Source organism: Clupea harengus, chromosome 9 (assembly GCF_900700415.2).
Source record: "Clupea harengus chromosome 9, Ch_v2.0.2, whole genome shotgun sequence".
NCBI lineage: Eukaryota > Metazoa > Chordata > Actinopteri > Clupeiformes > Clupeidae > Clupea > Clupea harengus.
This window is the reverse complement of record NC_045160.1, coordinates 10,252,510-10,279,791: the sequence shown is the minus strand read 5'-3', so window position 1 is coordinate 10,279,791 and position 27,282 is coordinate 10,252,510. Positions and strand designations below refer to the sequence as shown.

At 48.0% G+C, this 27,282-nt stretch overlaps 1 protein-coding gene across 12 annotated transcripts in view; it reads right to left on the bottom strand.

Moving 5' to 3' along the window:
• Positions 1–27,282, bottom strand: part of robo2 (roundabout, axon guidance receptor, homolog 2 (Drosophila)) — a 362,580-nt gene that overhangs the window by 275,964 nt on the left and 59,334 nt on the right. The gene's annotated exons all lie outside the window — the stretch shown is intronic.

Genomic DNA, 27,282 nt, shown 5'->3' with positions numbered 1-27,282 from the left:
TAAAAACAGCGTGTGTGCAGAGATAAGCACACAAATAATTAGCTAGAGAAACACTAAAAGTGGCTTAGAAGAGGAGGCATTTTGATGTGAAGGAGCACATGGGTGAATTAAAACAATGGCACAAGCCTGTCATTAAAGTCCATTCTGATTGAATGCACTGATTCAGATGAAAAGATGTGGCGGCCCCCCCCCCCCCAACTAATGACCAAACAAAAATGGCTTCATCTCTCACTCAGTAACATTAATATTCGACACTTTTATGCAAGACTAATTGATAAATAAACCAAGTGTAGTCTCTGAGATGTAGAGCTGGAAAAGGCTACACGGGGCTGGTGGTGATGCTAATTAAAGGCTAATTAAAAAAGGGGTCTTTCAATGTGAATTTAATAAAGGCCAGAATAGAATTCTTTACATCTCATTAGAATAATTTTTGAAATCTCAATTACAGGACACTGGGCCTGATGAGCTGGTGTTGTTGCAGGCAAATGTAGGGCAGTGAAGTTTTTTACTATGAGAGGAGGGCAGTGGGACAGATTTCAGTGTGTGTGTGTGCGTGTGTGTGTGTGTGTGTGTGTGAGAGAGAGGAAGAGTGAGTGACAGAGAGTGAGAGTAAGTATATGTGTGTGTGTGTGTGTGTGTGTGTGTGTGTGTGTGTGTGTGTGTGTGTGTGTGTGTGTGTGTGTGTGTGTGTGTGTGTGTGTGTGATTGTACTATGTGCCTTTTACCCCAATTTGGGCATGGGGGAAGAAATCTTAAATGACTGGGCTTAATCCATTCATAATGTGCTAAGGCTGTTATGGGAGAGAGAGATTCGGGCTCTGCTGGGGTTTTTCATGTGGCTGGTGCCTGGAGCCGCCCACACGTCCCTCTCCTGCTCGATGTGGTCCCCCTGCGGCGGAGGCGAGGGGGGGGGGGGGGGGACTCTCTCACGCTGCTGTCCGCCCTCTCCGTGTCCGCCGGCGGGCTCGGGCGCACTATCACCTCCCTCCCAGCTCCGCGCAGCCCTGGAGGAGCGGCTAATCTGTGGCGTGGCTAAAGCACACTGCTGCTGCTACTGTTGCTCTGGCAGCCACTGCTGCTGCTGTTGCTGAACAGAACACACCGGCTAATGCCATTTGACACAGTGCCTGCACCCGTCTTCCACACTCACCTCTGTAACAGAAAGAGAGAAGGAAGGAGAGAGAGAGAGAGAGACAGAGAGAGAGAGAGAGATAATGAAAGAGAGAATGAGAGATAGAAGTAGTTTTATGTGTGAGCGTGGTGAGAGTATGGGGAGGTAAAGAAATGAAGGGTGTCACTGAATCCACTGTGAACACACTGATCGCAGATCACTGAGACCAAACTTGATTATAGGAGTGAGAGCATTATATCACAGAGCTCATTCTCACAGGGAGAGGGAGGATGAGGGGGGGGGGGGGTCACAAGCTCCTGGCATTTGCATACAGAGAGGAAAGACTCTCAGGGCTTAAAGTGTGAGAGCGAAGAGTCGCAGGGCTTAAAGTGTGAAAGTGAAAAAGGTAAGTACAAGGTGTGTGTGTGTGAGGGGGGGGATTCACACATCAATAAACACACAAACACACACACACACACACACACACACACACGCACACACGCACACACACACGCACACACACACAGACACCTCAAAGCCCTCCTTGGCTCTCTTTCACCCAGCCAAGCCTTTGCACATGCACCCCTGTGATGTGACAAAAACATCTTCAACATCCCCATCCCTGTTTAGGGCTATACTCCTACAAGCAGACTCTCCTATTTTTACGCTCTTATGCCGCTGTTGTTGTGCTCTAACTGCTCCGAGTAGGAGTGATGCCCTGTGGGAATGTTTAGTTCTACCGGTGCCACAAATCTCATAGAAATCTCTCTCTTTTTTTTCAAAGAAGTAGGACACCTTCCGCATAGCATGTTTGTCGGGAATGAAGAGCTTCGTAACGTGCATCTCCCGCGTGCTGTTTTTTTTTTGTGGAACTGTTTATTTTACTGTATGGCAATGGCTCCAGTGACAAGGTCAGTCACTGATGGCACCGGGAGATAAGGAGATGGATGTCTCTATGGAGGAGTTTGACGTGGAAGGTCATTGGTCTCTCTCTCTCTCTCTCTTTCTCTTTCTCTCACTCTCTCTCGCTTTCTGGATCTTGGCCATGATCAGGCTGGCATGATATTCATGCTGTGCCGTCTTTGCGATAAACACCCCCAGAGTGAAGGAGAGATGGAGGGGGGAGATAGAGGATGGAGAGGGAGGGTGGCGAGAGAGAGGGATGGGAAGAAAGAGACAAACCTGAGGAGGGAGAAAGTGAAAGAGGAGAGAGAGAGCCTTAGGGGAGACATGGAGAGAGACAGGTTGATAGAGAGAATGGGGGAGCCCGTGATGGATTGAGAGAGAGAGAGAGAGAGAGAAAGAGAGAGAGAGAGAGACGTGAAGAAGGAGAGAGGTGGCCGTGACAGCCCCTCACTTTGCTCTGGAGTAATTGCAGATGACATTTAATTGTTCGATCGGCACGGCGTTAATAAGTTGGGTCCCCGTGCCTCCCATCAGTCTTTTGCCTGGGATGGAGGGGGGAGCCCATCCTGGGCAAACAAGCGGAGATTTGTTTAGCAGTGTTAGCACACACAGTTCATCTTCCCTCCCGTTTCACACACTGTGGCGGCCAAAGCACCAGGCATCCTTCAAAGCGAAGACCGACGGGTGGGGACTGCAGGCCAGGGAAATCTACATGCTCTTAGAGTAGCTCTAGCCTGAGAGTGTCGGAGACCTCTTTCTCTCTTTCTCTTTCTCTCTTTCTCTTTCTCTCTTGCTCTCTCCTCTCTCACTCTCTGTGTCTGTCTATCTCTTTTGGTCACACACATGCTCTCTATTTCCCACCCTCACACACACACTCTGTCTCACACACAGACAGACAAACAAACACACACACACACACACACACACACACACACACACACACACACACAACAACAACAACAACAGCACCACACATACACAAACAAGTCTAGGGCGTTGGATGTAAATGTACTCTCCCAGGCTTTTACACGACCAAAGACGTTTCGACCGCTCACTGCCAATAAAAACTTTTAGCACATGGACTGAAATGCTCTCGATACATGACATGCTGCTAATTACGTGGCCCTTCAATCTTTAATGTCTGCACTTAAAAATTACACTCTTCAGAGTAAGGGGAAAACGATCTTTTGCACTTCTGAAAGGCAATTATAGTCAAGTGTAAAATTGTCAACCATGTCATGGCTTCAAGAAGTGTGACCATGCCTCTCATTTGCATAGTCAAAGTTCTCGCTTTCCTCAACATACAGGGCCCATTCCAGATCCATGTTTAATGGCAGGGTTCTTTTCATTCATTCTGCTATTTCCCTCAAATGGATAGACAGGCATTCTTTTCATAGAATAGATGTCTATATATAGGCTCCCTTTTAGTGGAGTGCGGCAAGGCACAATTGCTTTGGAAAGGAAACAGAAGTAATGCTAATGTTGAGCATGACTCCAGGTTTGATTATAGAGCCCATCCTATCAGCATTACCACAAGCTACGGCCTCGGGAGATTTGAGAGGCTTCAGGTTTTTAGAGTGCAGTGTGGTGCAGGAACCAACACCAGACTAATGCTCTATAAACACATTTCCTCATCTCTCCCCGTCACACAAATGAACACATATACGACCAGGTCGGCACACACACAGACACAGACACAGACACAGACACAGACACAGACGACACAGACACAGACGACACAGACACAGACACAAACACACACACACACACACACACACACACAATATGGGTGGGAATTTACATGCAGCAGGCGGAGGCAGACTCCTCTGTGGCCACAGATCAAACCTCCTCATGCCAAGATGAAGGCTGCAGTGAAGGATCGTTGTACAGGGAGGCACGTTTGTTGGAGTCTCATCACTACTCTCACACACACACACACACACACACACACACACACACACACACACACCCTGCGAGACGGCCGCCACTCACCCCTCATTACCACCCCCCAAACACACACGCTCACCCCCAGCACCCAGCCAGACAAGCATGCCGAGCGAGAGCAGACACGCCTCGGTGCGCTCCTCCGACTGACTCCCCAGTGGGAGGGTGTGAACACGAGCCCATATTGGGTTTTCAGAGTGATGAGATGATATGGACAGTGAAGTGGGAGTGAGGATGGCGCTCGCTGCCGTTTCAGCCCTGTCTAGCATTGGATACCACAACACAATCACTCCCTTTTACCACCTATTACAGCACAATACAGACTGAAGGCAAGTTATTTATGTACCTGGTCCACCTTGTACGGCCCACCCTTGCAGTACACTGTGGGAAGTATTGTGTGATTTCTACAGGGTATTTTAGAGACTCGTCCCAAGAGTTTAAAGACACTTGAGTTAATTTCTGTTTGGCCTGGGATGTGTAAGTTGAAGTTGAAGCCTGTGAAGTGTGGGGTCCTACCGTCATTCGTCCGTGCGGTGGGCGAGTGGGTGATGTCAGAGGGTGGCGGCTGGGATCCCCATGGATGCAGCTGGAGGCGGAGCGGGAGGGAGGTGGCAGAGTTCCATCTCCCCACTCAGGAGGGCCCTTCTGTCTAATTACAGCTGCCCTCCCGAGGCTCCTCTTTGCCCCCAATCCCATCTGTCTGTACCCCCCCACACCACCCACACACACCACCACCACCACCACCCACCCCACCACACACACTTCACCTCCCGCTCTTAAATTACCCACGGTAAGCACCCTCTCCACACCACTCCGGCCCATTACCATCAGCCTTAGCATGAGCACCTCGAAGTGTGTGCGTGTGCGTGTGTGTGTGTGTGTGTGTGTGTGAGTGTGTGTGTGTGTGTGTGTGTGTGTGTGTTTACGATCTATGTTGAGGTTTCTATGTGTGTGTGTTTTACAAGTTTGCATGTGTGAGTGTGGATGTGTTTTCAAGTATGTGTGTGTTTTGTATGTGTGTGTGCCCACATGGAGTGTGTGTGTGTATGTGTGTGTGTGTGTGTGAGTGTGTGTGAGTGTGTGTGCGTGTGTGTGTGTGTGTCATTCCTTTAGAGAGGGGTTAGCAAGGGTGTTGGGGGACATTCAGGACCTCCTGCTTCTCGTATTACCTCTGCTGGACTAATAAAGGGCAGTGTTGGTGTCAGCAGTCTACAGCAGGGAGCTTTTGAAGGGGAACTCTTCCACACACACAACCCCACCCCACACGCACATAAGGAGCGGCCAGTGTTTGGAGTGAGAAGCACATCAAAAGATTAAGCCAGTCAGAAAAGAGTCAGAACATGGGCCATCAACTGTTAAACGTCTGCAAAACCCAAACAAAAATGTGTGTATGTATGTGTGTGTGTATGGATAAATGTGTGTGCATGTGTGTGTGTGCGTGTGTGTGTGTGTGTGTGTGTGTGTGTGTGTGTGTGTGTGCATAAAAACAGCAGCATCAGGGCTTTATCCTGTGGCTCCATGTCATCCATTATCTAATAATGACCCTGTGCTCTGCTGATCATCTCTTTGGAGGCACCTTGCAGAAGCTCCACCCCCCCCCCCCCCCCCCCCCCCCCACCCCCCCCCCCCCCCCCCCCTGTGTTCCCCAGCCCTCACATCCCTTAGCATCCCGTGGTTTATCCCGCTCACTTTCCCCTAATATGCTGGCCTGCCTTGGCAGTCCTCCCTGTTGCCTTGCTGGGCGCAGGGTGAGAGATTAAGCTTGGTGACAGTCCAGGAAGTCATCTCCCTCTCTCCCTTTCTCCCTCTCTCTTCCCTCTTTTTTTTTTTTGCTTCTGCCTTTTGTTCCCCATCCTGTCCTGCTGCAAGCTGTTCCAGGCCCTCAGCAAAGTGCCAATTGTTTTCCTTCCTGCTGTGTTAATTTATCTAAAAAACATAGCGGTCTGACAGCCAGGGCCCTGGGCTGCCTCGGCGGGGCCCAGCCAGGAGATTCTTATCCGCGCCCTTATTCGCTCCGGCCCCTTCCATCTGTTTGGCTCCCGGAAGCCGGGGCATCTGCCGCTGCAATTGTGGGCCGCCGTCAGATGACAGGCCAAGACCCTCGCGGGAGTGGCGGTCTCACCTCGCGAGCTCTCAGGCCATCTCTGTGTGTGTGTGTGTGTGTGTGTGTGTGTGTGTGTGTGTGTGTGTGTGTGTGTGTGTGTGTGTGTGTGTGTGCGTGCGTACTTGTATGTGTGTGTCTCAGCTATGCGAGCCAGACACTGGGGCCAGGCTCTCTTGGCCAGGGTCAGAGTCTTTGTTCTAGAGGACTGCTCTGCAAGCAGACGGATCTCTGCCCAGGAAACGTGAAGCGAAACACAGGGCCAAACCCAGTGGAGGCACCTGGCTGACCCCCACATCCAAGAGAACACTGCACCCCCACCCACCCCCGCCCCTGCCCATCCCCAACAGTGTCAAAGGAGCCTGTCTCTCTGAATAGGCCCCGCCATTGGAATTCTATGTGCAGGGTGACTACCACTGATGGCCCGTTGCATGATGGGAGAACCAGGGAAAAGAGACAACAGTGTGTCTGAGTGCCTGGGGTCGTTGTTGTTCCCCAGCACTATTAGTCCTGATGCAAATAGAGCGTGCCGCCACTGCATCTGCCAAACTTGGGAGGACTGTTATTGATTGTTCACTTTATCACTCTCGTAGGCTGGGTGAGAAGGAGCGGGGGGAGATTACAGGGATGTGCAGAGACTGATGAGAGTGTGAAGAGACTGAGTCTGTGGACCTGGGCCTCCGTAGACCTCCTTTGTGTGATATTTGTTCAGGTGACATTAGCATGCTAGCATAATAGCAAATCTATCCCATAATGAATGTTCATTATTAAATCAAAAACGTCTTTTTTTCAAGGTAAATGCTGTGTCCATGCTCTTTCTACTGTGTGTCTTATTCCGAATGCAACACCACACACACACACACACACACACACACACACACACACACACACACACACACACACATCCATGCATGTATGACAGTACAAGAGGAGTACTCAGTGACAGGCACGTTCACTGATATTCCTCATATGAGTTCAGTGGTTCACACACACACACACACACACACACACACACACACACACACACACACACACTCACAAACAAACACACAGACACACACACACACAGTGGACCCTGAATCTGATCCCCACTGGTGTGTGTGTGTGTGTGTGTGTGTGTGTATGTGTGTGTGTGTGTGTGTGAACTGCCTGTGCACCGATGTGTTTCTTCGGTCCCTTCTGCACCATTTAGCCCATTCCCGGCGAACAGCTTCCTCTGCTCCCCCCATTAACATTTCAGCAGGTAATTATGCCCAGCAAACAGCTCCGAACCTCACATGCCATTTAGCCCTTAATGACAATGCAGAGAGAAAGAGAGATGGAGGGAGGAGAGAACAGGGGAGGACTGAAGGAGAGGGGTAGAGAGAGAGAGAGAGAGAGATGGAGGGAGGAGAGAACAGGGGAGGACTGAAAGAGAGGGGTAGAGAGAGAGAGAGAGAGAGATGGAGGGAGGAGAGAACAGGGGAGGACTGAAGGAGAGGGGTAGAGAGAGAGAGAGAGAGATGGAGGGAGGAGAGAACAGGGGAGGACTGAAAGAGAGGGGTAGAGAGAGAGAGAGAGAGAGATGGAGGGAGGAGAGAACAGGGGAGGACTGAAGGAGAGGGGTAGAGAGAGAGAGAGAGAGAGAGAGAGAGAGAGGGGGGGGGAATGGGAGAAGGGAAGAGAGTGTGAAAGAGAATCCAATTTGATTGAAGCTGAGGTGCTTGATGCAGAGTCATATTGTTCCGTTCAATCCCTCTGCCTGCCTCCTCCAGCAGAGAACTTTTCCTACATTTTGCGGGGCTGAATAATTGACAATGTTAGTTCCCAAATCATGCAAAATTAATGTGAGAAGGATGCATAATTAAGCAGTTTAATTCCAGCCTCTCTATCGCATACGTCTTTTTATCTTTCTTTTTATCCCTCTTTTTCACGTTTTCTTTTCCTGGCTTGAGGATAATCAGAGCAGGCCGGGACGTTTCATCTGAGCTGAGATGATCTGAGAATGGGCTGTCTGGCAGGAAGAAACAATGCATCCCATGAATTTGTGTGTGCGCATGTGTGTAGTATGTGTGCGTGTGTGTGTGTATAGATAGAGAGCGAGTGAGAACAAAAGGGAGAGTTCTATTTGTGTTTGAGTGAGTCTCTGTGTGTGTGTGTTTGTGTGTGTGTGTGTGTGTTTGTATGTGTGTGTGTGTTTTTGCTTACAATATGTGGTGCATCGAACAAAGCCTCCGATCGGTGGATCTAAGCGCATAATGGATGGACCCCTTGCAGCCAATCTGTGTTCTGACTCAGTTGGAGCAGCATTCTTTTTCCTGACGAGCCTTTTCCAGCACAAAAGATATATTTGAATACTCTTCCCTCCATTCGGAATGACATGTACTGTTTCCCCCTCCAATTTCAACCATATTACAAGGCTTTTAAATTCTCCCTTTCACAAAAACCCTTGCAGCCAAACATTGGGCACCAACAGCTAATTTAGCTCTTGTTTTGGATGACAAATGGAAACCATTATTCACTGAACAATTGCAGTCAATGAGGATTTATTATGTGCCTAAAACACACACACGCAAACACACACACACACACACACACACGCATGCACACACACTCACAAACACACATGTACAAACATCTATACACACATACAAACACATATGCACACACAGACACCCATATACACCTATAAACAGCCACGTCAACTGCCCCAAAATCTGTCACTCCCAAACGCATGGTACAGCTCTCTTTGCGTAATGGCCACACGTTTCTCTCAAGTCTGTTCAGCCCATCACACTACTCAGCTGCTGGTCACGTCTCCCTTTCCTTTCTCTCTCTCAGTGGGGGCACTCTGCCTCCTGCACCAGGGCTCGTTTCAGGGCCCCATTAGGCCCAGTAGGAGACGCATCGCAGTCTCTTCACGGCTTAGTCCCCTTCCCATCGGGTCAGGCGGTGTGCTGGACTCTCCGCTACTTGCCCTCCACCAAATGCATTAACCTTTTAACGGCATGGTTCTTAACATAAGAAAGCCTGAGAGGGATAGACCAGAACAAGTTCGGTGAGATTCAGTTCCTGCGTTTCTGAACCGGGCTGTAATATCGACCCATGCGTTAGTCGTGGAATAAATGGATAAAGTAGAGCTGCTTGTATTACGTATTAAAAAAAAAACAAGAAAGACGGTGGAGGGTGTACCGACTGAAGGGATCCAACCAGCTTTGAGGTATGCTGTTCTCCTCTAAAGCATTCAGGAAGATATAAGCCCTAAGCAGCGCTCTACACCCTCATCATTATACAGCCGCTCACATGGGGATTGAATCACTCAGTAGCTTAATATAACAGTGGCTAAAAAAGCCGTCCCGTCATAATCTGATTATACACTCTATACGTGCGTTAAGGACTATAACGTTATATACTGTTCTTTGCTTGAGGAGAGCCTATAGCTACGGATGTGCTTTTACAGAGCTTTTGATACTTAGAGCCGAGGACTTTTTTTTATCACCCTTATTAAGAGTTGCCCACATTTGTTAAAGTAGGTTTTAGCATTTTTATGAGAGCCAATAACTTCTGCAGAGTGTTCTCCTCAGAGGCTGAGGGAGAGGATGTACAGAAGGTGTGCGGCAGAGAGAGAGAAAAAAAGAATGAAATGAAATGAAAGAGTGAGCACCAGCAGAGATAAACAAACACATCAGATGTATGAGCCGCTTTTTTCACTACAGGGAGAGCCACAACCTGTTTTCCCCCCATCAGCATGCCTATATCCAGCTCTACCCAGTCAAAATGAAGTTAATAAAACATCACAGGGATACAACTGTGTTAGTGTGATGTATGGCAATATTGTGTGTCTGTTCAGAATCAGTTCATGTCTTTGTGTATTCCATCATGTGGGCAAAGCTTTAATCAAGACATTTTTCCTGCATAATTCTACTTCCACTGACACTTGATTGGCAGCTGTGGTGAGTGTAGAGACATAAACACCAATACTGATACCCTGAGATGCCGCTCTCCCATGACTCTATCCATGTTCCACACAGGAGGAAAGCATGCTGGGAATGTGACGGCTGTGCCTTTTCCACAACATTTGAAAGCAAGCCAGTCCCCAGGCTTAGGGGCAAAGACTCACATCCTTGCAGAGCCCTGTAGGCCATCACTGGGGAACTAAATCATGCAGTGCACAGCCTTCATTACAAGTGTTTCTTTTTCAGTTCAGACAATGATTGTGTATTAAAATGTGATGTGAACAGTCTTAGTCTGTCTCAGAGAAATGAAACAGCTAAATTAAACGGAGTCGCTCAACAGAAACGTACATGTTAATGTTCAGGGAATATTCTTAAAATGTGCAGTAATTGTCCCTTGTAATAAAATAAAAATCTCCAACGATAAATCTGCTTTGGTGATTCAGCCACAGGATTGCCTGGCAGTCTTAAGAGTGCGTTTATGAGCGGATCTGAACAGATATACGGGGCATGGGGCAAACTTCACGGCCGAAACAACAGGGACTTCAGCCCCTCAGCATAAAGAGCACATAAGGAGGGGAGAACATTGGCATGAGCGAGGCACAGGCGGCGTAGATGAAGAGTTCCTCTGCGCTCACCCTGAGAGGAGGAACTGAGACCGAGAGGAGGCGCCAAGGTGCTCTCTGATGGCGTACCCACAATTCTTTACTCATTAATTAGAACCCAGAGGAGGAGGTGGAGCGGAGGGGAGGGGGGGGCTGTGGAGGAGGGGAGAGATGGGGGGGGTGCAAAGGAGGGCAAGTAAGACGATCGAGTCGTGAGGGAAATCTCCCAAGGAAAGGTGATTGGGGGAAGCAGTGGTGAATATGAAAGAGCTGGAGTGCTTCGTGAACTGGAGGAGTTTTGCATAGTCCAATGGCGCTCAATGCTTCTATTATGAGGCAACACAACCATGGTGGCATTGAAAATGATGAGAAAATCTATAATTGTGAAGTGGTAATGACTTGTCATGCTATGATCAAACAAATCCAATCTCCTTTTAATGGTATTATCAGATATGCATCCCCACACAGATACACACACATACAGACAGACACACACACACACACACACACACACACACACACAGCCACACACACACAGCAGATGCTCAAAGATCTCTTGTGTTTAATCCTGCTCTGTGGTAGAGTGTATCGTTAGCACCCCGGCAAGACAACAGGAGCTGATAGAGTATGCACGCTCTGCTGGAGCCCAGCTCGAAAGTCGCCTAAAGGCAACGCTCTCTTTTATGCAATTAAGGCTGAGATTATTAAGACTAGGGTGTACGCCAGCTAATTATCAACACAGACACTTAAAACACAGACACAGACACACGCACAGTAACAACAAAGATTGGGAGAGAATCTATGAAAGGGCTCCCTTTTAGTCACCTAATAAGCCAACACATCCTGCTGGTTCTCTGCACACTTCCAGCGCTGATCCAATATGCAAATCAACACCACGGCATCTAAATAGCACACAACTACATGCAGACGTGTGAAATTCCAATCTCTCCTTGCCATCTGCAGCAGGCACGCTAATCTTGTTTTACGTGTACAACTCTCTGCAATAAGCTGGCAAAATCCTGTAGGTGTACAAAGAGGGTGGCACAGTTTCAAACCCAGAACACATCCTCGTGGGTTTCCTTTGGCAGAGTGTGCACTGGATGGAAGGGATACACCCTGGAGATAGGTTCGTGCCCTCTTCTGGCAGGTACACTAGACCGCATTTGACACAAACAAACAAACACACACACACACACACACACACACACACACACACAGTCACATTACAACACTGGCTCTGCCCCCCTCTGCAAAAGTGGATCAAAGAATGAACCGAAAAGCCTGGCTTTAGAGTGACTTCAGTGTGGAGGGAGTAAAGGCATCCAGAGCTGGTGCCTAACAGCAAAGAGGATAAGAACCGTGCATGCCGTCTGAATATGGAGTAAGAGTTTGGGGGTAGGGGGGCTGGAGAAGGGTAGGGTCTGCAATTTACTATCCTCCAGCAATTAGCTCGGAGACGTTGGATCGGGTTCCTTGATTATGGGATGTTTCAGTGGAAAGAGAAGCGAAGAAGAGATAAGAGGCTGCGAGGCCTCTCCTCATCCCTGCCACTGGGCTGCAGGTGCTGGAGATAGCAGGAGCTCCGACAAGCTTCCCAGTCCAGCTACAGAGGGCAGATAGGCTGCCCGGCTCGGCACAGATGGACCGATAACACCGACCTGTCAATCACAGGGGCCAGGGCAGGGCTGGGGGCTTGATTAAAATGTGGACGCTTTTAAAGTAGGAATGGAGACCCAAAGGGAGAGGTTGCATGATGGGTTGGAAAAAGCTGTTGGAATCAGAAAGACAAGCTTCAGCATCATACAGAGTCGAGGAGAGTGTGGCCAAGGAGGACTAGATGGAATAATTGGGATGGTTCTGGTCATAATTTGTCTCTGGCTTAGCGAGCTTTGTCTCAGCGCAATGATGGACTTGCATTACTTCACGGAACACAGATATCTATAGTAGAGTGTTTCCTATCTAGATTCACATTAATATGTGGCCATGTACTTTCTCCACACACACATAGGCAGACACCTCCAATATTTTCTTACCAATCATCTCTATTGACCTCAATTTGTTTTATAGCTGGCTGGCTAGCAAAGGCTCAAAAGCAAGAGGATGTAGCAAGTCGGGGTGAGGAATTTCCTCATGTTCCTTCTGTTTCTCCATACATGTTTATAATATCACGTTACCCCTTAAAGACAAGTGTAAGACAATAACCTTTTTTCTGTACCAATCTGCTGAAATTGCTGACAACATCCCACCCACTCTGAGGTCTCGTTCACATGAGCTGAACCTGTGCTGTGTGCTGAGAGGCACCGCCACCGGAGCTCCGATATCACTATGGCTACCTGGAGGGCGGGGGATGATTACATGAGTCAGATTCGCTCTCTGCCTCACCACGAGCGCCTCTCTTCAGCCCTCACCATTCAAAAGGGTCAGAGGAATCAGCTTTCAGCATTCATGGAAAAGTTCCATTCGAACAGTCCCTTTCACCATTCATCAGGCAGTTGCTTTCAGCCTTTCGGCAGGTTGGCCTCGGCACATGGGCAGAGCCTCTGAAGGATGCTCCCTTCACCACACAAATCCCCCAAAGATGAGATACCCTGTTTCAGGAGAGTACGAAATTTCATGTCAACAGCCTTGACCTATACAAGAGAGCAGAGCTGCGATTCAGTGCAGTATTCAACCCCCACCCCCACCCTCACAAACAGACAATCACACACACACACACCCCCTCACAAACACACAATCACACACGCACACAGCTCCTTGTGTCTGCAGCCGAGTGAGAGATAAAGTGAAACTCCATCTCCACTCGTGCCCCACCTCCCCTCTGACAGCATCTCAGCCAACCCTCTGAAGACAATTTCACAGAGAGACAGAGAGAGAGAGAGAGAGAGAGAGAGAGAGAGAGAGATAGAGAGTGAAGACAGAGAGAGAAATAGAGAGGGGGGAGAGAGAGAGAGAGAGAAATAGAGAGGGGAGAGATAGGAGTGAAACTGAGTGACACAGAAGAAGACAAAATACAAGAAAGACAAATTGAGAGAGTACAATGTGAGACAGAAGGAGCAACAAAGAGACACACAGCGAGAGAGAGAGAGAAGGGGAAAGAAAGAAACACAGACAAAGACAGACTGCTAGAGGGGTGCAGAAGATAGAGTCTGAGACAGAGAAAGAGACAGAGAGAGAGAGAGAGAGTTGGGGGAAAAAAAACACGGAGTGAGCGCTGAGGGAGATAAAGGCTGGAGCGGCAGCAGCTGGCTCTAATCTGGGACGCGGCGTATCAGCAGCGGGGGTGACGCGCACCGGCACCGGCGCCGCCACTTTCTCGCTGCCTTAGCCTTAGCCTGATAAAATAACCGCAGCAGCGGCGGCGATTGAGATCGGTGGGCGGGGGTGCACAGAGCACCAACGGCACAGACAGAGACGTCATGTTTAAAAGCAACAACTCCCAGTACACCGTCATATGGCTGACGAAAGAGGTTGAGAGGGAGAGAGGGAGAGAGGGAGGGAGGAGAGGAAGAGAGAGAGAGTGACAGAGAGAGCACCACGGGGAGTAGCAAAGAGAATGCACCCGTGCCTCTAAGGAGGTGTCTCCCACCCCTCCCCCCACCTCCTCTCTTCCTGGATGCTCATCACATTATTCCCTGGTAATACAAACACACACATGCCTACACACACACTCATACACGTAGAAACACCCAGATCTGAACCCAGATCTGTAAACACACACACACACAAATGAACTCACACGTACACTCACACACACATGCCTGCTGTCTCTCCTCCACATCCTCACGTGCACAGCTCTGTGTTCTAAATTATTCATCAGCAGGTAGCCTTTCACAGCGCTCTGAACCCTGCTCAGCTCTACAGCCATTTTTTCCCCCAAGCCCTCCATCTCTGTGGGCTTTAGGGTTGGTTGGTATATATGTGTATGTTTATATATGTGAGTATGTGTATGTGTGTGAGAGAGTGTGTTTGTGTGTGTGTGTATGTTTGTATGTGTGTGAGAGAGTGTGTTTGCGTGTGTATGTTTGTGTGTGTGTGTGTGTGTGTGTGTGTGTGTGTGTGTGTGTGTGTGTGTGTGTGTGTGTCTGTGTGTGTGTGTGTGGGGGGGGGGGGGGGGGGGTGTTGATGAGGTGGAGTGATGGGGAGGCCTGTCACTCAGCTCCCAGCGTGCTTTGAACTCATCCCGTGATTCTCACCTTTTGCAGAGGAGCTTCAAACGCACCCGTGACGCCACGCGCTCTTTCAACCCGGGGCTCAGGGCCACATGCCGCCTCTATAACCTGGTGAACACACCGCTTTCATGATGGCCCCCTTTTTTTCTGCTGTATCATTTCTCTACTGAGAGAAGGAGCGAGAGAGAGAGAGAGATAGAGAGATAGAGAGAAAGAGAGAACACATTGCCTTTTCTATTCCATTTGCTGCCTGTGATACAAATCAGACAATAAAGGAGGGGATCATAAGATCTCACTCCACGGTGTAACATTCCTCTACAGAACCATGGCATTAAGTAACTGCTTTTCACCCAACCAACCAACAGATATTTTCACGTCGCATTGTCCAAACTCAACCATTTTTCTTCATAACGCACAGCGCCAGACAGCAATGGGTTTAACCAGCTAATTGACGACACCACGAGGAATCTGTAGCAGACTTGTAGAGTCAAATCACCCGACCCAGAAGGCAAGGAAATAAGAGAGCCTCTGGGGTGACAAGGGCCAGAGCAGAGGCTGAAATAGGATCATATAAAATAATAAGAAGGGGCCTTGGAGGAGAGCATGCTTCACTAAACCACACACCATCACAATGAAATATTCATCTTCCACCACTCTGACCTATTTAGTTTTACACCTTACCTCTGCAAAGGGGGCTCGGATGGAAAGCCGCATGAAAATGATGGGGTTTTGGTGGGAGGGGAAACGTATACTTCTGAAAGCCTCCTGCGAGGTTGAATTGGATTACTGCTATCATTACGCACATCTCCAATTCAGGGCATTCTGAGGCTGTCTGTGTGGATACTAAACTGTGTGGTAATCAACACAGAGACATCAGTGAAAGTTGGTAGCAGTGCTTATGTGTGTGTATTTAGCAGTCTAAAAAAAAAACATGAATAATGCATGATACTTAATGGGTGATGGAAAATCGTGTGAAAAGGACACCCCAAAATAGGAGCAGTCAATCTGAAAAGTATATAGTATGCAGGATGCATCCCAGAGTGATTCAGCGAGGAGAGAGAGAGAGATGCCGTGCGCGGGATCGGTGAGTATTTTGTAAAATTATCTTCATTAGTTGGAACGCTGTACAAATGCAGTAATTTCATGTTGCCTCATTACCAATGCACTTTGATTGCAGAAAGATTTAGTCCCCCATTAATGAACTGTTGTTCATCACATTACTGAGGGTATCCCAGGCAGTGCCAAGCACTTGGCGTGCTTTCCAAAAAACATCCACCAGAGTAATTGTAACACAAATGAGAGGCATCGGGCTTTTCTCCTGTTTTGTACGATGCCAGTCAGCAGCTATTTGTACCCCCCCCCCACACACACACACACACACACCCCAATTGAGATTGAATCTGCCCGTCAAAGTGCAGCTTTGCAGTTTTCATGCAGCATGAAGTTACACACATTCTCTCTCTCTCTCTCTCTCTCTCTCTCTCTCTCTGACATGACAGCCTCTGCTTTCAGAGCACCTCTGAGAGTCTCATTTGCCATGCAAGTAAGAGGCAGCAGTCGGCTCAGTGAGACTACTCCAGCAGAGGGGAGGGCAGAGAGCAGCGGGTGGGCAGTTGGCTGCGCTCAGATCAGCAGAGGATGTGCCCTCAGTTGGCATTATGCTGCAGGATGCCGTAAGGGCCCAGGCACCAGCGTGCCCGGCCGCGCCCCAGCCGCACCCCAAGTTAGGATGATGCCACGTGACTGCTCCCAATGACCCATCAAAGAGTTGGGCGCTCGGAGCGAGGCTTTCAGGCTTTTGAGCATAACCGTCATTTCCCCAGTGGCTTATGCCAAGTCTTAGACTGTGACTTCTGCTTGAATACTGTGAAGAGAAAGATCCAGTGTTTACTGTTTCTTTGCTATTGTCAATCTGAGACTTGAATAGGCAACCATTTGGGCATTTCATTCAAGGGAGCTTGGTTTTTCTTCAATCCAAAAAGACAAGCAAAAGACAGAATGAGAGAGACAGAGAAACAAACAGACTGAGCTCCATTCTACTCTGACTCTGCATTTGAATAATCCTCAGCTCTTTCCTGGAGAAAGCGTGAGACTCTCACCCCACGGCTGGCACCATTTCATGCTTTAATAAACTCCGCCGTGGATGAATGAAGAGATTATGAGTGTCGGTTTTTTGGCAATGTGGGCTCACAGCATCCAGGATGTTTTTGCAGGTTTTAATTGAAAGGGCTCCTCTTTATCCATCAATTTCCTTATTTTGCTTATTTGTTTTTACATTCCAACAAAAAAAGTGTTTTTGGAGTGACTCCTGCGCTGGCCTTGACATGACGAGAGCTTGGAGACTGGATCATAAAAGTGAGACCACTGCTGATACCTCAGTAAGATTTTATCTACACTCACACACACACACACACACACACACACACACACACACACACACACACACACACACCTACTCCAACAAGTAATGAACATATTCAGTTGTCATTCATTATTTTGAATATCTTTCCCACATGGTAATGGAGTCCAAAGAAAGAGCAGCCGGGGTCCTCAGCCTGAATTCCACATTTGTTCTTCACTCATGGTCAGGCGTAGACCGGCCGTTGGGAAGTTCTAAAATGTTCCTGATGGGCCGGTCTTGCGAGGGCCACTGTTTTTTTTCCCCTTTCCCTTTCCAAGTCCCCTTAGACATTCTATAGCCTATGATGATGTTCAATAGGTCATCTTAGCTGCAGCAGCATGGCCGGTACAGCCTGTAATAGCAGTGAGAGATTGTGCCATCACAACTGCATCACAACTGCAAAGTCTTTACCCCCTCGGGCAGTTCATTATGGAAACACGGGGAACAAAAGAGGAAACCCAAGGCTGGCGGTGGAGAGAAGGAGCGCTAGAAAGCGCTAGAAGAAGGCTCTGCTGGCTGATGCCTCCCAGTGTGCAAAATGCCTGACTTATTTAAGCAGTCTGCTGCACGTGATGAGGACAGTAGCGAAGAGGCGGGAGCATCCGAGGGTGAGCAGGGAGCAGGTGATGTCATGCTAGGCGCTGTGAACTAGCGAAACTAACCGACTAAAGAACACACAAAAAAGTTTTTGCTAACCTTTAAAACTGGGGTTTCAGTACTGGAGTGCCGTAGGATTGACCATTTCCAAGGTTCAACCATTCAGCGCACAAACCATTAGACATATTAACAATACATTTCCCTGAAGTGCTCTAACTTGAAAAAAAAACTGGTCATTGGCTTTGTTTGACTGTAAATGGGTAAAATAAACTGTGTATTTGTTAAATTGATTAACTATCCCTTTTATGAAATAATGTGAATGGACTGCTAATATCTCTATGAATATATTTTGAGAATGGGGGAGCAGGAACCAGCACAGATCCAATTAGAGGTGCGCTATTGAATGCTATTGAGTGACTGTGAAGTAAAAATAGAGCACAGTGAATATCAATGTATATGATCAGGTTGGAGTACATAATTCAAACAAATCAACAAATTATGTCAACAGTTGAACCTGAGTCAGACAGGGAAAGTTTGGACGAAGTCTTTTCAGGGACCTCTATGGAGACATTAGAAAATGAGCTTCATCGTTTTACATATTATCGCAAAAGAAACAATTTTGATTGATGAGCGATAAACAAGTGACACCTGGAAACTGGAGACAGACAAAAAACACACAAAAAAAAGCCAGAGACTTGGTGTCATCTGAGATGATTAATTCAGTGTTGTCACATGGAATAGAAAAAAAATCTTTCTTCAACTGTCACAAATATTTATGATTCCAGTCTGAGCTGTTCAAACTGTCTGAAGGCACTGCGGTGCTTCATTAGTATGGCTGGCTCATAGACCAACCGTGTCCAAGTGGAGTCTCTGAAGTGACCCAGGTCCCTGGGAAAGGCCACAACAGAGAGCCAAGATGGAGGATTGAGGACAGCCAGTGACATTCATGAAGCACACAAACACCAGGCAGTTGCCAAAGCTGTCACCTGACCGGGAGCTGAAATGTGTTCTCGGGATTTCACTTGGACTAGCTGTCAGGGTGACTCCAGCCAGCACTGGTGTTAGTGGAGAAACTGAGCTCTTTCAGATTCACAGTTTTAAATTCAGTTTTGATTTGATTTAACTTTTTATTTTTTGCGTACAAGCTTGCATGCATATTTATTGCCTCGAGTCTCCATCCATTAAGAGTCTGCTTTGGAATAGATCAATGTTGAAAGCATCATAAGATGCGTATGCTCTGACTGTGACACGTGATCTGTATAACTGCCACCATTTTAATGATCTTCTCTCCATTAGCGCTGCGGTTGTCAGTAACATCCAGGGGCTTGTTCTCCATCAGGTAAACGTCCTGCTTCACTCAACAGAAGAAATTTCAATCAACTTTGCCAGAATTGCTGTTTAATACCCACGGCAACACTCACTAACTCCTGTAATATCCAGTGCTACTAGTGGTTCTTGTACAAGTGCCTATTTCAGCATTAAGCCAAATTAGACCACTATTTTGTACAGGTATGTAATCAACACTGTAATCAATGATGTTCGTGGGTGTACGATGTGATGAGTGTGACTGACCCAGGTGAAAGGTGAGCGGAGGACTGTGGGCAGATTTTGGTCATGTGATCAGTGACATTTAAGGTGGCATGAAGGTGAGGAGCTGTGGGGGCAGAAGGAGCGAGTGACAGGTGATAAATGCCCCCGGCTGCCCAGGGCTGTGCTTCACACTCAACACGTGTGTGTGTATGTGTGTGTGTGTGTGTGTCAGGGGAAATGATTGCAGTGGTACCCCGGGGCGTCTCTCCTCTACCCGCTCACAACCACACCCCCCCCCCCCCCCACACACACACACACACACCACCCCCCTGCAGGCCATGCCACTGCCCCTTCTCTAAAATTAGCTTTTCACCTTTAATTACTAAGCCTGGCGCCCTGTGTGATGCCCATCCCCATGCCACTCCAAATAACAAGAGGTGGGGGATGAGAAAGAGAGAGAGAGAAAGGGAAAAAAAGACCTGATTGTCGAAAACAAATGTCTTCTCCCCCGGTTTCTGAAGTGCGCTTAACAATGTCCTCGAGTCTCCGTTTTCCAACGTGTGAGGAAATGCCAGGAAACAAGACATCCATCACGCTGACAGACAAAACAAATTACATGCCGAACAGAACCTTAATGTGTCAGTGGAGCTAATGGTGTCAAGCCTGGCTGCCAGTGGAGCCAGGAACTCTCTGCTTCAGCCTCTCCCTCTCTCTCTTCCTCTCCCTCACTCTCTCTTTCTCTCGACCTTGCCTTTCAGATTTACAACAAGAGTAGTCATGTAAACACTTGCACATAATCAAATGGGACCAAAGATGGGCTAAATGAAATCACCTTGTGCAAACACGGTTCAAAGTTAAGTTCTCTCTCAGTTGGCTGTGAGCTATCTGCTCTAGACGGCACTGTGCGATCCGTGGTCGTGGGCATGGGGGGACAGGATGAATGGGCCAGCCGTCTTCAACCCAATAGAAGTGTAATTACATGCTCCGGGCCCCCGATGACAATGCCCTGTGCAGGTGACAGCGATGGGGAAGGCAGGCAGGAAGGATTACCTTCGCTTTTCATCTCTGGTCCGAGTGATCAGCGCGGCTGGCTGGGTCACCTTGAGTGGAGCGCTACAATTTTACCAGTCATTAAACTCTTAATCCCGGTCCGACGCCGAGTCCCCTTGTCATCTTTCAAAACTGACAAGGGCTTCATACAACTTTCCCCATGTCATTACATCTCTCTCTCTCTCATTCATTCACACACACACACACACACACACACACACACACACACACGCGCGCGCACACGCACACACACACACACACACACACACACACACACACACACACACACACACACACACACACTTGCACACACGTCCCTCTTTCACTCTCACTCTCATTTCAGGAATCCTTAGCCTCTGGCCAATCTGGATTGGTTTGTGCATTTCCCTGAATTACTCCTGGGCATTTGCAAATATTATCACGACACAAACTGTGAGGCTTTGTTTGCGAAAAGTCTGTCTGTCTGAAATTTAAATGTGTCAACCACCATAAAACCTCTCTTTAACGATGCATGCCTCTCCTAGCCAGGTGCATGCTGGGATTGTCCAGAAGCACCAGTGGGAAGTCTGCTTACTTAACATTCCACAGGGCAGCAGCCATTGCATATTCAGAGATGGAGTGATATTCTTCTTTTTTTTTCTTTCCCCAACGCCGGCAATCTGAACGTGATAAATTGGACAATAAACACTCTAATCCAACATCGCAAACGTGTGCGGAGAACTAATACCGTGGAAAATATGAACTCCACACAGACATTTCTCCAATGGGCCAACGCTACTGCAGATGAGCATTGGCGTCAGGGATTATCAAAGCCATACTTTAGGTGTTTATAAGAGATGCCTGCACTTCCCTTGTCTGTAATTGAAATTCGGGGAACATTAAACAGCGCAAACATCACGGCAGAGAAAAACTAGATGAGAGTGAGACCAATTTGGTAGAGAATAAAGCACATCAAGTAGCACAAATGTCAAACACAAAACACAACTGACAAAAACCTCAGAGGCAGTTCACGTCAAAGAAAAAAAAACTGATTTTGTAACATGTAAGAATGATGCTGCACGTTGATTGCTTGTCATTAATAAAAGACTGAAAAAGTTTGGAACAGCCAAACTAAGTCTAGAGACTGGAAAGCTGACAAACTTGAGCTCAATATCTCCGTTGATGATTTGAAGCCTAGCAATTGAAAAGGCGGTGGATCTCCTGAAAAGCTAACACGACTGGGAGAACATGCCCTATTTAAATATGAATGATAACAGAGTCCCTATCTTCATCTATCAGCTAGACTACTGATTGCATTAAGTTAATCCATCATTACGAACTATTAGTGGATAAATGAAGGTCTTAGGGGTTAATTATGTACAGCAGTAAGGACACTGTTAATAATGCAGTACTATCACAGGGCACACGGTAACCTCTGCCTGGATTTCATTTAAACAATAATCTCAATTAAATCAAAGAAATATATTCTGTATTGCAATTAGTCAGGTTCTCGTGGTGGTGTTTGTTGAATTTGTGCAAGTTCTCACATAAATTGGTGCTGTCAGTTGTCAGATACACTGGCATTCATAAAATGGTATTAAAAGTTTTTTTTTCGGCTGTTACAGGAAATATGAATTCTAAAAGCCAGAAACTGGTCTGCCGTACATGTTGACCTATTTTACCCTCTAAATTTTGAAATTCTGCTTCACTTGTTTTCATCTACTGCCCAATTCCGCAGGAACAAAACAAAAACTATTAAAAATACTCTATAACACTATAAAACTGAAGTATGATGTACGTTGCTGTTAAGCCCGAGTCATCACTGTAATTCCTGTCCTATCCAATCTCCTCCTCGCCCCTTTAGCCTCCTGTAACCTTGGTCCTCTCTCTGTACCCAAACTGCTTCTCTGCCTCCCTGGCTGCAGCTCACTGCTCCTTCCCCACATCCTCCGCTCTCGACATTCCACCCCACCCTCCACCCTCGTCTCCTCTCCTGCCCACGCCGGGTACAGGAAGCGAGTGGCTGTTCCCTCCGCACACGATATTGGACCCGACAGAAACACGGGGCATTTAGGGAGGGAACGGGAGGGCGGTATTCACCACGCCAGGCTTGCCAGCTGTGATAATGATGTCGAATTTAATTGAAGGCTGTGCTCCTCTCTCCTCGGTGGAGCTCGCTGGAGCTCCTTCCCATGTTGATGCATTATTCAAGCTAATGGTGACCCTGAAATAGAAAAAAAGCTTCTTATCTCTTAAAAGTTTTATTGCAGTGGGAGCAAGGAGAGGAGAGATGGGGGGTTGGAGGAAGAAGGAGTGAGTAGGAGGTAGGAAAGGGTGAGAGAGAGAGAGAGAGAGAGCGAGAGAGAGAGAGTAAAGTGCATCATTGGGGTGCATAGCCTCCTGTCTACTCTGATGTAAAGTGAAGGTCTGCCATCTTTGGCTTAGGCAATGTGTGCTTCCCAGCAACTGTAGGAAAAAAAGCTGATATTGTGCAAACATGTGCCTAGGCCACTCAGAAAGAAAAACAAGCCAAAGTCTGAGCCAATGTGAGGGTGGTGCTCTGATGCTCACCCAACACCAGCATCCTGTTTGGTAAAACGGTGACGTGACTGCATGGACACGCGTCATGGCTGAAGGCATTGACGTCAACTGCAACGCAAAATCAAGCAAAATTGCATATTCTATAAGGACTGTGGTAATGCAACCTGACTTAGCAGGCATGACAAGCTTAGTAGCCGGGAGTGTCATGATTTCAAACGTGACAAATTCAGTAGCAGGTGCTGCTCCATATGTTTCAGTATCTGAGTCTGAGCTTGATGAAATTTGTATCAAGTTCAAAAGTTCAAAAACTCTACTTCAACCACTTAATAACGGCAACATGGACTCCAACAGTCCTCTTAGGCAGAGTGATGCAACTCGAGAGGATGGGGTTGTTCTCATCCATGCTGCTCAGTCACAAACTAATGCAGTATGTAGCAAGTGTAGTCCTTATATTGCCTGCCTTTGCATTTGTGTGTGTGTGTGTGTGCGTGTGTATGTGTGTGCGTGAGTGTGTGTGCGTGGATGGTTGTGTGTGTGTTTCAGAAGGTAGCTGAGTAATACAAGATACATCCATGAGCTATGCATGTGCACATATGTTTCTGTGTGTATGCCAGAGTGTGTGTGTGCGTCTCTCAATATGTATGCGAGTGGTGTGTGTATCTATGCATGCTGTGTGTGTGTGTGTGTGTGTGCCCATGTCTGCTCTGTGTGTGCTGAGCCGACAGTGAGAGGGTAGCTGGGGGCGGCGGCGGAGGAGGAGGGAGTCGGGGTGAGAGGGCTCCGGCAGTAAAATCTACCTGCTCATATCCATCAAGCTGAGCAGTCATATTTACAGTCTGAAACTCACCCATAAAACACTGTTATTGTTGGGCGTCATTTCCACTGCAATTAGACTATGGCTTCATTAGACTGAGTGGGACTAAAATGTGGCAATTACGCTCTCTGGCATTGGGGAGAGGAGGAGAGAGCGAGCGGAGGAAAGTTCAGTAGAAGGTAAGGACACCTCATGCCCCATTCCAACTACCATTTACACCCCTCCACTAGATGACCCTCACAGCGCAGATGGAATCGTCTAATTTAATGAAATGACTTCTTTATGGATCTAATATACTGTACAGTTTTTGGTAGGAGGGTGTTCTCTTACCATCGAAGACCCCACATGCAGACTGCAAGCAGTGGTGACTTCAGCGAAATAACTGTAGAAAGTCACAGCACACAAAACTCCCCATTTAAAATTGTTACCTGGGCAAAGATAAGGAGCATTAGACAGGGGCCATTTAAATCTTCCTCAGCTTTGCCTGTTTAAGCAAAAGAGGGACATGTGAACAATATGGGGAGGGTAGAAAATGCTCCTCTGCTATAGTGATAATAGTAATCCATCCAAACCGAAATGCAGAAACTTGCACATGCCTCAATTTGTGCAACACAATGGTCCATCCCAAGAACGCATTACCCCATCTGTAATGGAGCTTCCACCCTCCCTCTCCCTTTCTATGTCTCTCATATTCCATCTCTCTCACGCGCTCTTGTGGGTTTATTCCGTTGAGTCATTTTTAAGATGACGAGGAAAAAAAGTTCACATGATTGTATAATCCTTACTCCTGGAGAGAGCTGAATTGAAAGCCATGGGTGAGGGATAGGTGTGTGTGTGTGAGTGTGTGTGTGTGGGGGGGGGGGGTTGAGTAGCCTTCCATTCTCTCACACACATTTGATACCCCTCATCTGTGCGGGAGAGCTTGTGGAGGAGACCTAATGCAAGTTGAGGCACTCTGGCCTCCGAGAGCTGCTATCCAGTTCCAAACGGAAAGGAAGTTGGGTGGGATATTAATTACTTCTTTACAGGAGCAGCTGCCATAAATCTCCGCGTTCACCCCGCCGACGTCAGTCACGCTCGGCACCCTGGGAGGCAAAGCGTGGCACGGAGCGTAGCCGCCCGGGAGAAACACGGGAGATGCTTGCACCATTACTCTCTCTCTTTGTTCAACCAACAATCCCAATCCAGCCCCTCCTCACCTGAGTCTCAAGCATCTCCTCACTCTTTCAGCAAAATTACAGTCCTGAAGCTCACCGCCTGCACTCCCCCCTCCACTCCAAAAACGCACTCACACACACACACACACACACACACACACACACACACGCACGCACGCACGCACACACACACACACACACACACACACACACACACACACACACACACACACACACACACACACACACACACACACACACACACACACATCACTTGCATCGAGCGTGGCCCTGCACTACATCTCCCACCACCTCTCCCACCTGATCAGTCCCAGCAGTCTGCCTCATTACCATTCCAGCAGGTGTTAAGCCAGGCCGCCAGGCCATAATATCCACAACTGCCTGTCCTTCACCCCCCGAGCCCATCTCCCTCTCTTAGCCGGCTGCCTTCCATCGCTCACCCACCACCCGTGACTGTCTGTGTGTGGCTCCTTAAAGTGGAACCTCTGATGGGAGTCGTGAGACGGGTCACACATAGAGCAAATAGAATCTTCTAGAAGGAGGGTTCAGCAAAAACGAGTAAAGAGTCTGAGGCACAGTGGGTCAAGAGCAATGGCCTGAGTCTATATCTCACCACCACCAGATGATACATTGTTGGGGGGAGCGGAGGGGGGGTAGTCTGGGTATGTAACTGTGCCAACCCTTGACCTCCCCCCAACCCCATCCCAGATTTATTTTGTCTGGAGCCCTGCTGACGGTGCTCAGGTGTTCCTGGCCCCTCCATCCCAGCAGGGGGGTGCAGGGAACAGCACACATGTAAACAGTCCCACATGTTAGATGAAGCCTAGGTTCCCCATCAGCAGAAAGGGCACACAGAGGGCATCAGCTCTGTCTGCCAAGCTTGGCACGACGGCTCCGGGCTGACGCTCTTATCATGACATGCTGCAGTAATGCATTATGGGATTAAAAATATTTCTATTTCTTGGCATGTAGATGCTTAACATGTTCTCGCGAGAGTGTTTTTACCTGAGGAGTGAGTACAGGTTAATAAGTACATTAACTTAATTCTAAACGATATCCACAATTCCACATTTCTTCCTTACTCTTACACACACACACACACACACACACACACACACACACACACACACACACACACACACACACACACACACACACACACACACACACACACACACACACACACACACACACACACACAGAAACACACACCATGAACTAAACTATCACCAGAGGTTAAACAGCATTCCAAGCTGGTAATAATAGGATTGACATAAACATACACCCAGCCATCCCCACCTGATCTTATCCCGTCCAGGGGTAAAATTACCCCTTTTCAAGAGCGTGGCTGCAGTGGTAATGCACCACGCTGGGCCTGGCTATGAGCAGCTGTGGAGGGAGGGGTCAGACTCAGCCCCACACAGTTGGGTGAGACATGGCCTAATTACACTATGGGGGGGGGGGGGGGGGGGGGGGTCATTGCCCTCGATTTCACAAGAGGCCAATGACAGCCAGGATTTCCTCATTTCCTTCGTCATTTTGTCTTGCAGGAATACATAATAGAATTCATGGGTGATGATGAACGTTCCCCCGTGTTGGACACTGGCGCTAAAATTAGTATTTGCTTATCCATTAACCTTTGTTCACAGGTGCAATGTAGGTTATGGGCAACTAGATTGAGTTTGTGTTTGTCAAGGAGATGTAGACTGGTAGACGGAGGTAGAAGTGGAGTTGGACAGGTTTATGTGGCACAAGCCGATGTTCAGTGCCTATCAGTGCCCAATAGCTGTGGTACATACCAGCCAGTGTATCAAACAGCAATTTTACAAGACGCCTCAAGTTCACAAGTTCTACAAATGCCCTCTTAAGAAAACAGAAGTGGCAATTTATCGCAACAGTAGATCTGTTGTGTGTGTGTGTGTGCGTGTCTAACATTGCACATGAGGCATAAAGCCGATACCATTAACTTGAGCATCCTCAGTCTTAATGGTACCTGGTGGGTGGCAGACTGGCACAACAAAGTCTGGAAGCAACAGGAATGAGTGTGGCGGTCAGAAAAAGAACAAGAGACAGAGAGAGAGAGAGAGAGAGAGAGAGATAGAAGGAGATAAAAAAGAGAATAGAGATAGATAGACAGCCTGAGAGGAAGACACTGAAAAAGAGACCAACAATAGAAACCAGAGCAGAGGCAGAGAGCAAGAGAATAAGTGTGACCATGAGTGCTTACGTGTGTGTGTGTGTGTGTGTGTGTGTGTGTGTGTGTGTGTGTGTGTGTGTGTGGTGTGTGTCTCTTTTGAAGTGGTGATGTGAGGCATCGGTGGCGAACTCTGGCGCGCCTGTGGGATCTGATGGCAGCTCAGCCGGGGCTCTGGGGGAGCGTTGGCGAGCCGAGCCGTGCCGAGCCTCCACGTAGCGTTAGCCAGC